The sequence below is a fragment of the Procambarus clarkii genome, chromosome 17 (genome assembly GCF_040958095.1).
Source record: "Procambarus clarkii isolate CNS0578487 chromosome 17, FALCON_Pclarkii_2.0, whole genome shotgun sequence".
Taxonomy (NCBI): Eukaryota; Metazoa; Arthropoda; class Malacostraca; order Decapoda; family Cambaridae; genus Procambarus; species Procambarus clarkii.
The window spans coordinates 23,429,136-23,446,981 of record NC_091166.1 but is presented as its reverse complement, the minus strand read 5'-3'; positions in this window follow the sequence as shown (position 1 = coordinate 23,446,981).

Genomic DNA, 17,846 nt, shown 5'->3' with positions numbered 1-17,846 from the left:
TTAATCCACTTGACCATCTCGACCGGACATAAGGAGGTGATAGCCAAAGCTATTTGAACCACACACCCACCAGCATCCTAATGGTAATATTGGGCAAAGCATTTTATCAAATCACCTCAAACTTTGGGGCACACGTGAGGAACAAAAATGCGAACAAGCCTGAATGGTCCCCAGGCATACATGCAAATGAAAACTCACACCCCAGAAATGAATTGAACCCATACTGATAGGAGCACATTGTAACTGGTGTACAGGGCACCTAATCCACTCGACCATCACGACCGGACAAAAGCTTTTGGTAACCTAACAGAAAAAGTTAGGTTAGGTTAGGTTAGGTAGGTTAGGTAGTCGAAAAACAATTAATTTATGAAAACTTGGCTTATTAGGCAAATCGGGCCTTGCAAAGTAGGCTGAGAAGTGCGTTCTGGCTACTAGGTACGACATATATATATATATATATATATATATATATATATATATATATGTCGTACCTAGTAGCCAGAACTCACTTCTCAGCCTACTATTCAAGGCCCGATTTGCCTAATAAGCCAAGTTTTCCTGAATTAATATATTTACTATAATATTTTTCTTATGAAATGATAAAGCAACCCTTTTCTCTATGTATGAGGTCAATTTTTTTTTATTGGAGTTAAAATTAACGTAGATATATGACCGAACCTAACCAACCCTACCTAACCTAACCTAACCTATATTTATAGGTAAGGTTAGGTTAGGTAGCCAAAAAAAGCTAGGTTTGGTTAGGTTAGGTAGGTTAGGTAGACGAAAAAACATTAATTCATGAAAACTTGGCTTATTAGGCAAATCGGGCCTTGAATAGTAGGCTGAGAAGTGCGTTCTGGCTATTAGGTACGACATATATATATATATATATATATATATATATATATATATATATATATATATATATATATATATATATGTCGTACCTAGTAGCCAGAACGCACTTCTCAGCCTACTATTCAAGGCCCGTTTTGCCTAATAAGCCAAGTTTTCATGAATTAATTGTTTTTCAACTACCTAACCTACCTAACCTAACCTAACCTAACTTTTTCGGCTACCTAACCAAACCTAACCTATAAAGATAGGTTAGGTTAGGTTAGGTAGGGTTGGTTAGGTTCGGTCATATATCTACGTTAGTTTTAACTCCAATAAAAAAAAATTGACCTCATACATAATGAAATGGGTAGCTTTATCATTTCATAAGAAAAAAATTTGAAAAAATATATTAATTCAGGAAAACTTGGCTTATTAGGCAAATTGGGCCTTGCATAGTAGGCCAAAAAGTGAGTTCTGGCTACTAGGTACGACATATATATATATATATATATATATATATATATATATATATATATATATATATATATATATATATATATATATATATATATTAGTATATTTTGGTAGCAGTCTTTCCTGTAGACATATATTATTAAATATGACCGAAAAAGTAAGATTAATAATTCTAACACGAATTTTCTCAATCTTTCGAACATTACGCTTCACTGTTGGAGGTAAATAAAAAATCAATTCTCCAAAATTCATTTTTATTTCTAGTCTGACGCGACACGGGCGCGTTTCGTAAAACTTATTACATTTTCAAAGACTTTAGTTCACAAATACACAACTGAATAGAACTTACGTATCTCCGATTTTATATCTACATTTGAGTGGAGCCCTGTTGCTTATGCAAAAGGGCATAAGCAACAGGGTTCCATTAAGGAACATATAATCTCTTCCCACAACCAAACCATCGCCAGAGAAATCCTAGTAAACAACACAGAAATCATCGATAGATACAGCGATAGCAGGCGGCTTGACGTTTGCGAGGCACTACACATCAAGAAGTCAACACCAGCAATCAACAGCCAATTATTGCACAACTATATTCTACCCACCTCAAGACTCCGCTCCAATATAGAAGCATCAAGAAATATGGACCAATAGGCTTTCTACAATCACTTCTATTCAATATCCATTGTTTCGTGTTCTGTCTTGTGTTGATGAAATTAATACCCTATTAATACTCTTGTTCTATCTTGTGTTGATGAAATTAATACCCTATTAATACCACATTTTGTTCTGTCTTGTGTTAATGCCACATGACCCCTTCCACCTCACTCAAATGTAGATATAAAATCGGAGATACGTAAGTTCTATTCAGTTGTGTATTTGTGAACTAAAGTCTTTGAAAATGTAATAAGTTTTACGAAACGCGCCCGTGTCGCGTCAGACTAGAAATAAAAATGAATTTTGGAGAATTGATTTTTGATTTACCTCCAACAGTGAAGCGTAATGTACGAAAGATTGAGAAAATTCGTGTTAGAATTATTAATCTTACTTTTTTGGACATATTTAATAATATATATATATATATATATATATATATATATATATATATATATATATATATATATATATATATATATATATATATATATATATATATATATATATATATATATATATATATATATATATATATATATATAAATATATATATATATATATATATATATATATATATATATATATATATATATATATATATATATACATATATATATATATATATATATATATATATATATATATATATATATATATATAAATAACTGTGTTATATATAACATAATATAACTGTGTTATATATAACACAGAAAATATATATATATATATATATATATATATATATATATATATATATATATATATATATATAAATAACTGTGTTATATATAACATAATATAACTGTGTTATATATAACACAGAAAATATATATATATATATATATATATATATATATATATATATATATATATATATATATATATATACATATATATATATATATATATATATATATATATATATATATATATGTCGTACCTAGTAGCCAGAACTCACTTCTCAGCCTACTATGCAAGGCCCGATTTGCCTAATAAGCCAAGTTTTACTGAATTAATATATTTTCTCTAATTTTTTTCTTATGAAATGATAAAGCTACCCATTTCATTAAGTATGAGGTCAATTTTTTTTATTGGAGTTAAAGTTAACGTAGATATATGACCGAACCTAACCAACCCTACCTAACCTAACCTAACCTATCTTTATAGGTTAGGTTAGGTTAGGTAGCCGAAAACGTTAGGTTAGGTTAGGTTAGGTAGGTTAGGTTGTCGAAAAAACATTAATTCATGAAAACTAGGCTTATTAGGCAAATCGGGCCTTGCATAGTAGGCTGAGAAGTGAGTTCTGGCTACTAGGTACGACATATATATATTTATAAATATATATATATATATATATATATATATATATATATATATATATATATATATATATACATATATATATATATATATATATATATATATATATATATATATATATATATATACATATATATATATATATATATATATATATATATATATATATATATATATATATATATATATATATATATATATATATATATATATATATATATATAACTGAAAACTCACACCCCAGAAGTGACTCGAACCCATACTCCCAGAAGCCACGCAACTGGTATGTACAAGACGCCTTAATCCACTTGACCATCACGACCGGACAAAATGAGGTGATAGCCGAGGCTATTTGAACCACCCCACCGCCGGCACTCGGATAGTAATCTTGGGCATAGCATTTTACCAAATCACCTCATTCTTTGGGGCACACGTGAGGAACACAAATGCGAACAAGCCTGAATGGTCCCCAGGACAATATGCAACTGAAAACTCACACCCCAGAAGTGACTCGAACCCATACTCCCAGAAGCCACGCAACTGGTATGTACAAGACGCCTTAATCCACTTGACCATCACGACCGGACAAAATGAGGTGATAGCCGAGGCTATTTGAACCACCCCACCGCCGGCACTCGGATGGTAATCTTGGGCATAGCATTTTATCAAATCACCTCATTCTTTGGGGCACACGTGAGGAACACAAATGCAAACAAGCCTGAATGGTCCCCAGGACTATATGCGACTGAAAACCCACACCCCAGAAGTGACTCGAACCCATACTGCCAGGAGTAACGCAACTGGTATGTACAGGGACGCCTTAATCCGCTTTACCATCACGACCGGACATAAGGAAGTGATAGCCGAAGCTATTTGAACCACTCCCCCGCCGGTACTCGGATGGTAATCTTGGGCATAGCATTTTATCATTGTTCCAATCTTGGAACACAAATGCAAACAAGCCTGAATGGTCCCCAGGACTATATGCGACTGAAAACTCACACCCCAGAAGTGACTCGAACCCATACTGCCAGGAGCAACACAACTGGTATGTACAGGGACGCCTTAATCCGCTTGACTATCACGACCGGACATAAGGAAGTGATAGCCGAGGGTTATTTTAACCACTCCCCCGCCGGCACTCGGATGGTAATCTTGGGCATAGCATTTTATCAAATCACCTCATTTTTTGGGGCACACGTCAGGAACACAAATGCAAACAAGCCTGAATGGTCCCCAGGACTATATGCGAATAAAAACTCACACCCCAGAAGTGACTCGAACCCATACTGCCAGGAGCAACGCAACTGGTATGTACAGGGACGCTTTAATCCGCTTGACTATCACGACCGGACATAAGGAAGTGATAGCTGAAGCTATTTTAACCACTCCCCCGCCGGCACTCGGATGGTAATCTTGGGCATAGCATTTTATCAAATCACCTCATTCTTTGGGGCACACGTCAGGAACACAAATGCAAACAAGCCTGAATGGTCCCCAGGACTATATGCGACTGAAAACTCACACCCCAGAAGTGACTCGAACCCATACTGCCAGAAGCAACGCAACTGGTATGTACAGGGACGCCTTAATTCGCTTGACCATCACGACCGGACATAAGGAAGTGATAGCCGAAGCTATTTGAACCACTCACCCCCTGGCACTCGGATGGTAGTCTTGGGCACAGCATTTTATCAAATCATCTCATTCTTTGGGGCACACGTAAGGAACACAAATGCAAACAAGCCTGAATGGTCCCCAGGACTATATGCGAATAAAAACTCACACCCCAGAAGTGACTCGAACCCATACTGCCAGGAGCAACGCAACTGGTATGTACAGGGACGCTTTAATCCGCTTGACCATCACGACCGGACATAAGGAAGTGATAGCCGAAGCTATTTAAACCACTCCCCCACCGGCACTCGGTTGGTAATCTTGGGCATAGCAATTTATCAAATAACCTCATTCTTTGGGGCACACGTGAGGAACACAAATGCAAACAAGCCTGAATGGTCCCCAGGACTATATGCGACTGAAAACCCACACCCCAGAAGTGACTCGAACCCATACTGCCAGGAGTAACGCAACTGGTATGTACAGGGACGCCTTAATCTGCTTGACCATCACGACCGGACATAAGGAAGTGATAGCCGAAGCTATTTGAACCACTCCCCCGCCGGCACTCGGATGGTAATCTTGGGCATAGCATTTTATCATTGTTCCAATCTTGGAACACAAATGCAAACAAGCCTGAATGGTCCCCAGGACTATATGCGACTGAAAACTCACACCCCAGAAGTGACTCGAACCCATACTGCCAGGAGCAACGCAACTGGTATGTACAGGGACGCCTTAATCCGCTTGACCATCACGATCGGACATAAGGAAGGTATAGCCGAAGCTATTTGAACCACTCCCCCGCCGGCACTCGGATGGTAATCTTGGGCATAGCATTTTATCATTGTTCCAATCTTGGAACACAAATGCAAACAAGCCTGAATGGTCCCCAGGACTATATGTGACTGAAAACTCACACCCCAGAAGTGACTCGAACCCATACTGCCAGGAGCAACGCAACTGGTATTTACAGGGACGCCTTAATCCGCTTGACCATCACGACCGGACATAAGGAAGTGATAGCCGAAGCTATTTGAACCACTCCCCCCGCCGGCACTCGGATGGTAATCTTGGGCATAGCATTTTATCAAATCACCTCATTCTTAGGGGCACACGTGAGGAACACAAATGCAAACAAGCCTGAATGGTCCCCATGAATATATGCGACTGAAAACTCACACCCCAGAAGTGACTCGAACCCATACTGCCAGGAGCAACGCAACTGGTATGTACAGGGACGCCTTAATCCGCTTGACCATCACGACCGGACATAAGGAAGTGATAGCCGAAGCTATTTAAACCACTCCCCCACCGGCACTCGGTTGGTAATCTTGGGCATAGCAATTTATCAAATAACCTCATTCTTTGGGGCACACGTGAGGAACACAAATGCAAACAAGCCAGAATGGTCCCCAGGACTATATGCGACTGAAAACTCACACCCCAGAAGTGACTCGAACCGATACTGCCAGGAGCAACGCAAATGGTATGTACAGGGACGCCTTAATCCGCTTGACCATCACGACCGGACATAAGGAAGTGATAGCCGAAGCTATTTGAACCACTCCCCCGCCGGCACTCGGATGGTAATCTTGGGCATAGCATTTTATCATTGTTCCAATCTTGGAACACAAATGCAAACAAGCCTGAATGGTCCCCAGGACTATATGCGACTGAAAACTCACACCCCAGAAGTGACTCGAACCCATACTGCCAGGAGCAACGCAACTGGTAAGTACAGGGTTGCCTTAATCCGCTTGACCATCACGACCGAGCATAAGGAAGTGATAGCCGAAGCTATTTGAACCACTGCCCCGCCGGCACTCGGATGGTAATCTTGGGCATAGCATTTTATCAAATCACCTCATTATTTGTGGCACACATGAGGAACACAAATGCAAACAAGCCTGAATGGTCCCCAGGACTATATGCGACTGAAATCTCACACCCCAGAAGTGACTCGAACCCATACTGCCAGGAGCAACGCAACTGGTATGTACAGGGACGCCATAATCAGCTTGACCATCACGACCGGACATAAGGAAGTGATAGCCGAAGCTATTTGAACCACTCCCCCGCCGGCACTCGGATGGTAATCTTGGGCATAGTATTTTATCAAATCATCTCATTCTTTGGGGCACACGTAAGGAACACAAATGCAAACAAGCCTGAATGGTCCCCAGGACTATATGCGAATAAAAACTCACACCCCAGAAGTGACTCGAACCCATACTGCCAGGAGCAACGCAACTGGTATGTACAGGGACGCTTTAATCCGCTTGACCATCACGACCGGACATAAGGAAGTGATAGCCGAAGCTATTTAAACCACTCCCCCACCGGCACTCGGTTGGTAATCTTGGGCATAGCAATTTATCAAATAACCTCATTCTTTGGGGCACACGTGAGGAACACAAATGCAAACAAGCCTGAATGGTCCCCAGGACTATATGCGACTGAAAACCCACACCCCAGAAGTGACTCGAACCCATACTGCCAGGAGTAACGCAACTGGTATGTACAGGGACGCCTTAATCTGCTTGACCATCACGACCGGACATAAGGAAGTGATAGCCGAAGCTATTTGAACCACTCCCCCGCCGGCACTCGGATGGTAATCTTGGGCATAGCATTTTATCATTGTTCCAATCTTGGAACACAAATGCAAACAAGCCTGAATGGTCCCCAGGACTATATGCGACTGAAAACTCACACCCCAGAAGTGACTCGAACCCATACTGCCAGGAGCAACGCAACTGGTATGTACAGGGACGCCTTAATCCGCTTGACCATCACGATCGGACATAAGGAAGGTATAGCCGAAGCTATTTGAACCACTCCCCCGCCGGCACTCGGATGGTAATCTTGGGCATAGCATTTTATCATTGTTCCAATCTTGGAACACAAATGCAAACAAGCCTGAATGGTCCCCAGGACTGTATGTGACTGAAAACTCACACCCCAGAAGTGACTCGAACCCATACTGCCAGGAGCAACGCAACTGGTATTTACAGGGACGCCTTAATCCGCTTGACCATCACGACCGGACATAAGGAAGTGATAGCCGAAGCTATTTGAACCACTCCCCCGCCGGCACTCGGATGGTAATCTTGAGCATAGCATTTTATCAAATCACCTCATTCTTTAGGGCACACGTGAGGAACACAAATGCAAACAAGCCTGAATGGTCCCCAGGACTATATGCGACTGAAAACTCACACCCCAGAAGTGACTCGAACCCATACTGCCAAGAGCAACACAACTGGTATGTACAGGGACGCCTTAATCCGCTTGACTATCACGACCGGACATAAGGAAGTGATAGCCGAAGCTATTTTAACCACTCCCCCGCCGGCACTCGGATGGTAATCTTGGGCATAGCAATTTATCAAATAACCTCATTCTTTGGGGCACACGTGAGGAACACAAATGCAAACAAGCCTGAATGGTCCCCAGGACTATATGCGACTGAAAACCCACACCCCAGAAGTGACTCGAACCCATACTGCCAGGAGTAACGCAACTGGTATGTACAGGGACGCCTTAATCTGCTTGACCATCACGACCGGACATAAGGAAGTGATAGCTGAAGCTATTTGAACCACTCCCCCGCCGGCACTCGGATGGTAATCTTGGGCATAGCATTTTATCATTGTTCCAATCTTGGAACACAAATGCAAACAAGCCTGAATGGTCCCCAGGACTATATGCGACTGAAAACTCACACCCCAGAAGTGACTCGAACCCATACTGCCAGGAGCAACGCAACTGGTATGTACAGGGACGCCTTAATCCGCTTGACCATCACGATCGGACATAAGGAAGGTATAGCCGAAGCTATTTGAACCACTCCCCCGCCGGCACTCGGATGGTAATCTTGGGCATAGCATTTTATCATTGTTCCAATCTTGGAACACAAATGCAAACAAGCCTGAATGGTCCCCAGGACTATATGTGACTGAAAACTCACAGCCCAGAAGTGACTCGAACCCATACTGCCAGGAGCAACGCAACTGGTATTTACAGGGACGCCTTAATCCGCTTGACCATCACGACCGGGCATAAGGAAGTGATAGCCGAAGCTATTTGAACCACTGCCCCGCCGGCACTCGGATGGTAATCTTGGGCATAGCATTTTATCAAATCACCTCATTATTTGTGGCACACATGAGGAACACAAATGCAAACAAGCCTGAATGGTCCCCAGGACTATATGCGACTGAAATCTCACACCCCAGAAGTGACTCGAACCCATACTGCCAGGAGCAACGCAACTGGTATGTACAGGGACGCCATAATCAGCTTGACCATCACGACCGGACATAAGGAAGTGATAGCCGAAGCTATTTGAACCACTCCCCCGCCGGCACTCGGATGGTAATCTTGGGCATAGTATTTTATCAAATCATCTCATTCTTTGGGGCACACGTAAGGAACACAAATGCAAACAAGCCTGAATGGTCCCCAGGACTATATGCGAATAAAAACTCACACCCCAGAAGTGACTCGAACCCATACTGCCAGGAGCAACGCAACTGGTATGTACAGGGACGCTTTAATCCGCTTGACCATCACGACCGGACATAAGGAAGTGATAGCCGAAGCTATTTAAACCACTCCCCCACCGGCACTCGGTTGGTAATCTTGGGCATAGCAATTTATCAAATAACCTCATTCTTTGGGGCACACGTGAGGAACACAAATGCAAACAAGCCTGAATGGTCCCCAGGACTATATGCGACTGAAAACCCACACCCCAGAAGTGACTCGAACCCATACTGCCAGGAGTAACGCAACTGGTATGTACAGGGACGCCTTAATCTGCTTGACCATCACGACCGGACATAAGGAAGTGATAGCCGAAGCTATTTGAACCACTCCCCCACCGGCACTCGGATGGTAATCTTGGGCATAGCATTTTATCATTGTTCCAATCTTGGAACACAAATGCAAACAAGCCTGAATGGTCCCCAGGACTATATGCGACTGAAAACTCACACCCCAGAAGTGACTCGAACCCATACTGCCAGGAGCAACGCAACTGGTATGTACAGGGACGCCTTAATCCGCTTGACCATCACGATCGGACATAAGGAAGGTATAGCCGAAGCTATTTGAACCACTCCCCCGCCGGCACTCGGATGGTAATCTTGGGCATAGCATTTTATCATTGTTCCAATCTTGGAACACAAATGCAAACAAGCCTGAATGGTCCCCAGGACTATATGTGACTGAAAACTCACACCCCAGAAGTGACTCGAACCCATACTGCCAGGAGCAACGCAACTGGTATTTACAGGGACGCCTTAATCCGCTTGACCATCACGACCGGACATAAGGAAGTGATAGCCGAAGCTATTTGAACCACTCCCCCGCCGGCACTCGGATGGTAATCTTGAGCATAGCATTTTATCAAATCACCTCATTCTTTAGGGCACACGTGAGGAACACAAATGCAAACAAGCCTGAATGGTCCCCAGGACTATATGCGACTGAAAACTCACACCCCAGAAGTGACTCGAACCCATACTGCCAAGAGCAACACAACTGGTATGTACAGGGACGCCTTAATCCGCTTGACTATCACGACCGGACATAAGGAAGTGATAGCCGAAGCTATTTTAACCACTCCCCCGCCGGCACTCGGATGGTAATCTTGGGCATAGCATTTTATCAAATCACCTCATTCTTTGGGGCACACGTCAGGAACACAAATGCAAACAAGCCTGAATGGTCCCCAGGACTATATGCGACTGAAAACTCACACACCAGAAGTGACTCGAACCCATACTGCCAGGAGCAACGCAACTGGTATGTACAGGGACGCCTTAATCCGCTTGACCATCACGACCGGACATAAGGAAGTGATAGCCGAAGCTATTTGAACCACTCCCCCCGCCGGCACTCGGATGGTAATCTTGGGCATAGCATTTTATCAAATCACCTCATTATTTGTGGCACACATGAGGAACACAAATGCAAACAAGCCTGAATGGTCCCCAGGACTATATGCGACTGAAATCTCACACCCCAGAAGTGACTCGAACCCATACTGCCAGGAGCAACGCAACTGGTATGTACAGGGACGCCATAATCAGCTTGACCATCACGACCGGACATAAGGAAGTGATAGCCGAAGCTATTTGAACCACTCCCCCGCCGGCACTCGGATGGTAATCTTGGGCATAGTATTTTATCAAATCATCTCATTCTTTGGGGCACACGTAAGGAACACAAATGCAAACAAGCCTGAATGGTCCCCAGGACTATATGCGAATAAAAACTCACACCCCAGAAGTGACTCGAACCCATACTGCCAGGAGCAACGAAACTGGTATGTACAGGGACGCTTTAATCCGCTTGACCATCACGACCGGACATAAGGAAGTGATAGCCGAAGCTATTTAAACCACTCCCCCACCGGCACTCGGTTGGTAATCTTGGGCATAGCAATTTATCAAATAACCTCATTCTTTGGGGCACACGTGAGGAACACAAATGCAAACAAGCCTGAATGGTCCCCAGGACTATATGCGACTGAAAACCCACACCCCAGAAGTGACTCGAACCCATACTGCCAGGAGTAACGCAACTGGTATGTACAGGGACGCCTTAATCTGCTTGACCATCACGACCGGACATAAGGAAGTGATAGCCGAAGCTATTTGAACCACTCCCCCGCCGGCACTCGGATGGTAATCTTGGGCATAGCATTTTATCATTGTTCCAATCTTGGAACACAAATGCAAACAAGCCTGAATGGTCCCCAGGACTATATGCGACTGAAAACTCACACCCCAGAAGTGACTCGAACCCATACTGCCAGGAGCAACGCAACTGGTATTTACAGGGACGCCTTAATCCGCTTGACCATCACGACCGGACATAAGGAAGTGATAGCCGAAGCTATTTGAACCACTCCCCCGCCGGCACTTGGATGGTAATCTTGGGCATAGTATTTTATCAAATCACCTCATTCTTTGGGGCACACGTGAGGAACACAAATGCAAACAAGCCTGAATGGTCCCCAGGACTATATGCGACTGAAAACTCACACCCCAGAAGTGACTCGAACCCATACTGCCAGGAGCAACGCAACTGGTATGTACAGGGACGCCTTAATCCGCTTGACCATCATGACCGAACATAAGGAAGTGATAGCCGAAGCTATTTAAACCACTCCCCCACCGGCACTCGGTTGGTAATCTTGGGCATAGCAATTTATCAAATAACCTCATTCTTTGGGGCACACGTGAGGAACACAAATGCAAACAAGCCTGAATGGTCCCCAGGACTATATGCGACTGAAAACTCACACCCCAGAAGTGACTCGAACCCATACTGCCAGGAGCAACGCAACTGGTATGTACAGGGACGCCTTAATCCGCTTGACCATCACGACCAGACATAAGGAAGTGATAGCCGAAGCTATTTGAACCACTCACCCGCCGGCACTCGGATGGTAATTATGGGCATAGCATTTTATCAAATCACCTCATTCTTTGGGGCACACGTAAGGGACACAAATGCCAACAAGCCTGAATGGTCCCCTGGACTATATGCGACTGAAAACTCACACCCCAGAAGTGACTCGAACCCATACTGCCAGGAGCAACGCAACTGGTATGTACAGGGACGCCTTAATCCGCTTGACCATCACGACCGGACATAAAGAAGTGATAGCCAAAGCTATTTGAACCTTTCCCCCGCCGACATTCGGATGGTAATCTTGGGCATAGCATTTTATCAAATCACCTCATTCTTTGGGGCACACGTGAGGAACACAAATGCAAACAAGCCTGAATGGTCCCCAGGACTATATGCGACTGAAAACTCACACCCCAGAAGTGACTCGAACCCATACTGCCAGGAGCAACGCAACTGGTATGTACAGGGACGCCTTAATCCGCTTGACCATCACGACCGGACATAAGGAAGTGATAGCCGAAGCTATTTGAACCACTTCCCCGCCGGCACTCGGATGGTAATCTTGGTCATAGCATTTTATCAAATCACCTCATTCTTTGGGGCACACGGGAGGAACACAAATGCAAACAAGCCTGAATGGTCCCCAGGACATTATGCGACTGAAAACTTACACCCCAGAAGTGACTCGAACCCATACTGCCAGGAGCAACGCAACTGGTATGTACAGGGACGCCTTAATCCGCTTGACCATAACGACCGGACATAAGGAAGTGATAGCCGAAGCTATTTGAACCACTCCCCCGCCGGCACTCGGATGGTAATCTTGGGCATAGCATTTTATCATTGTTCCAATCTTGGAACACAAATGCAAACAAGCCTGAATGGTCCCCAGGACTATATGCGACTGAAAACTCACACCCCAGAAGTGACTCGAACCCATACTGCCAGGAGCAACGCAACTGGTATTTACAGGGACGCCTTAATCCGCTTGACCATCACGACCGGACATAAGGAAGTGATAGCCGAAGCTATTTGAACCACTCCCCCGCCGGCACTTGGATGGTAATCTTGGGCATAGTATTTTATCAAATCACCTCATTCTTTGGGGCACACGTGAGGAACACAAATGCAAACAAGCCTGAATGGTCCCCAGGACTATATGCGACTGAAAACTCACACCCCAGAAGTGACTCGAACCCATACTGCCAGGAGCAACGCAACTGGTATGTACAGGGACGCCTTAATCCGCTTGACCATCATGACCGAACATAAGGAAGTGATAGCCGAAGCTATTTAAACCACTCCCCCACCGGCACTCGGTTGGTAATCTTGGGCATAGCAATTTATCAAATAACCTCATTCTTTGGGGCACACGTGAGGAACACAAATGCAAACAAGCCTGAATGGTCCCCAGGACTATATGCGACTGAAAACTCACACCCCAGAAGTGACTCGAACCCATACTGCCAGGAGCAACGCAACTGGTATGTACAGGGACGCCTTAATCCGCTTGACCATCATGACTGGACATAAGGAAATGATAGCCGAAGCTATTTGAACCACTCCCCCGCCGGCACTCGGATGGTAATCTTGGGCATAGCATTTTATCAAATCACCTCATTCTTTGGGGCACACGTGAGGAACACAAATGCAAACAAGCCTGAATGGTCCCCAGGACAGTATTCGACTGAAAACTCACACCCCAGAAGTGACTCGAACCCACACTGCCAGGAGCAACGCAACTGGTATGTACAGGGACGCCTTAATCCGCTTGACCATCACGACCGGACATAAGGAAGTGATAGACGAAGCTATTTGAACCACTCCCCTGCCGGCACTCGGATGGTAATCTTGGGCATAGCATTTTATCAAATCACCTCATTCTTTGGGGCACACGTGAGGAACACAAATGCAAACAAGCCTGAATGGTCCACAGGACTATATGCGACTGAAAACTCACACTCCAGAAGTGACTCGAACCCATACTGCCAGGAGCAACGCAACTGGTATGTACAGGGACGCCTTAATCCACTTGACCATCACGACCGGACATAAGGAAGTGATAGCCGAAGCTATTTAAACCACTCCCCCGCCGGCACTCGGATGGTAATCGTAGGCATAACATTTTATCAAATCACCTCATTCTTTGGGGCACACGTGAGGAACACAAATGCAAACAAGCCTGAATGATCCCTAGGACTATATGCGACTGAAAACCCACACCCCAGAAGTGACTCGAACCCATACTGCCAGGAGCAACGCAACTGGTATGTACAGGGACGCCTTAATCCGCTTGACCATCACGACCGGACATAAGGAAGTGATAGCCGAAGCTATTTGAACCACTCCCCCGCCGGCACTCGGATGGTAATCTTGGGCATAGCATTTTATCAAATCACCTCATTCTTTGGGGCACACGTAAGGAACACAAATGCAAACAAGCCTGAATGGTCCCCTGGACTATATGCGACTGAAAACTCACACCCCAGAAGTGACTCGAACCCATACTGCCAGGAGCAACGCAACTGGTATGTACAGGGACGCCTTAATCCGCTTGACCATCACGACCGGACATAAGGAAGTGATAGCCAAAGCTATTTGAACCTTTCCCCCGCCGGCACTCGGATGGTAATCTTGGGCATAGCATTTTATCAAATCACCTCATTCTTTGGGGCACACGTGAGAAACACAAATGCAAACAAGCCTGAATGGTCCCCAGGACTATATGCGACTGAAAACTCACACCCCAGAAGTGCCTCGAACCCATACTGCCAGGAGCAACGCAACTGGTATGTACAGGGACGCCTTAATCCGCTTGACCATCACGACCGGACATAAGGAAGTGATAGCCGAAGCTATTTGAACCACTCCCCCGCCGGCACTCGGATGGTAATCTTGGGCATAGCATTTTATCATTGTTCCAATCTTTGAACACAAATGCAAACAAGCCTGAATGGTCCCCAGGACTATATGCGACTGAAAACTCACACCCCAGAATTGACTCGAACCCATACTGCCAGGAGCAACGCAACTGGTATTTACAGGGACGCCTTAATCCGCTTGACCATCACGACCGGACATAAGGAAGTGATAGCCAAAGCTATTTGAACCACTCCCCCGCCGGCACTCGGATGGTAATCTTGGGCATAGCATTTTATCAAATCACCTCATTCTTTGGGGCACACGTGAGGAACACAAATGCAAACAAGCCTGAATGGTCCCCAGGACTATATGCGACTGAAAACTCACACCCCAGAAGTGACTCGAACCCACACTGCCAGGAGCAACGCAACTGGTATGTACAGGGACGCCTTAATCCGCTTGACCATCACGACCGGACATAAGGAAGTGATAGCCGAATCTATTTAAACCACTCCCCCGCCGGCACTCGGATGGTAATCGTAGGCATAGCATTTTATCAAATCACCTCATTCTTTGGGGCACACGTGAGGAACACAAATGCAAACAAGCCTGAATGATCCCTAGGACTATATGCGACTGAAAACCCACACCCCAGAAGTGACTCGAACCCATACAGCCAGGAGCAACGCAACTGGTATGTACAGGGACGCCTTAATCCCCTTGACCATCACAACCGGACATAAGGAAGTGATAGCTAAAGCTATTTGAACCTTTCCCCCGCCGGCACTCGGATGGTAATCTTGGGCATAGCATTTTATCAAATCACCTCATTCTTTGGGGCACACGTGAGGAACACAAATGCAAACAAGCCTGAATGGTCCCCAGGACTATATGCGACTGAAAACTCACACCCCAGAAGTGACTCGAACCCATACTACCAGGACCAACGCAACTGGTATGTACAGGGACGCCTTAATCCGCTTGACCATCACGACCGGACATTAGGAAGTGATAGCCAAAGCTATTTGAACCGCTTCCCCGCCGGCACTCGGATGCTAATCTTGGGCATAGCATTTTATCAAATCACCTCATTCTTTGGGGCACACGTGAGGAACACAAATGCAAACAAGCCTGAATGGTCCCCAGGACTTTATGCGACTGAAAACTCACACCCCAGAAGTGACTCGAACCCATACTGCCAGGAGCAACGCAACTGGTATGTACAGGGACGCCTTAATCCGCTTGACCATCATGACCGAACATAAGGAAGTGATAGCCGAAGCTATTTAAACCACTCCCCCACCGGCACTCGGTTGGTAATCTTGGGCATAGCAATTTATCAAATAACCTCATTCTTTCGGGCACACGTGAGGAACACAAATGCAAACAAGCCTGAATGGTCCCCAGAACTATATGCGACTGAAAACCCACACCCCAGAAGTGCCTCGAACCCATACTGCCAGGAGCAACGCAACTGGTATGTACAGGGACGCCTTGATCCGCTTGACCATCACGACCGGACATAAGGAAGTGATAGCCAAAGCTATTTGAACCTTTCCCCCGCCGGCACTCGGATGGTAATCTTGGGCATAGCATTTTATCAAATCACCTCATTCTTTGGGGCACACGTGAGAAACACAAATGCAAACAAGCCTGAATGGTCCCCAGGACTATATGCGACTGAAAACTCACACCCCAGAAGTGCCTCGAACCCATACTGCCAGGAGCAACGCAACTGGTATGTACAGGGACGCCTTAATCCGCTTGACCATCACGACCGGACATAAGGAAGTGATAGCCGAAGCTATTTGAACCACTCCCCCGCCGGCACTCGGATGGTAATCTTGGGCATAGCATTTTATCATTGTTCCAATCTTTGAACACAAATGCAAACAAGCCTGAATGGTCCCCAGGACTATATGCGACTGAAAACTCACACCCCAGAATTGACTCGAACCCATACTGCCAGGAGCAACGCAACTGGTATTTACAGGGACGCCTTAATCCGCTTGACCATCACGACCGGACATAAGGAAGTGATAGCCAAAGCTATTTGAACCACTCCCCCGCCGGCACTCGGATGGTAATCTTGGGCATAGCATTTTATCAAATCACCTCATTCTTTGGGGCACACTTGAGGAACACAAATGCAAACAAGCCTGAATGGTCCCCAGGACTATATGCGACTGAAAACTCACACCCCAGAAGTGACTCGAACCCACACTGCCAGGAGCAACGCAACTGGTATGTACAGGGACGCCTTAATCCGCTTGACCATCACGACCGGACATAAGGAAGTGATAGCCGAATCTATTTAAACCACTCCCCCGCCGGCACTCGGATGGTAATCGTAGGCATAGCATTTTATCAAATCACCTCATTCTTTGGGGCACACGTGAGGAACACAAATGCAAACAAGCCTGAATGATCCCTAGGACTATATGCGACTGAAAACCCACACCCCAGAAGTGACTCGAACCCATACAGCCAGGAGCAACGCAACTGGTATGTACAGGGACGCCTTAATCCCCTTGACCATCACAACCGGACATAAGGAAGTGATAGCTAAAGCTATTTGAACCTTTCCCCCGCCGGCACTCGGATGGTAATCTTGGGCATAGCATTTTATCAAATCACCTCATTCTTTG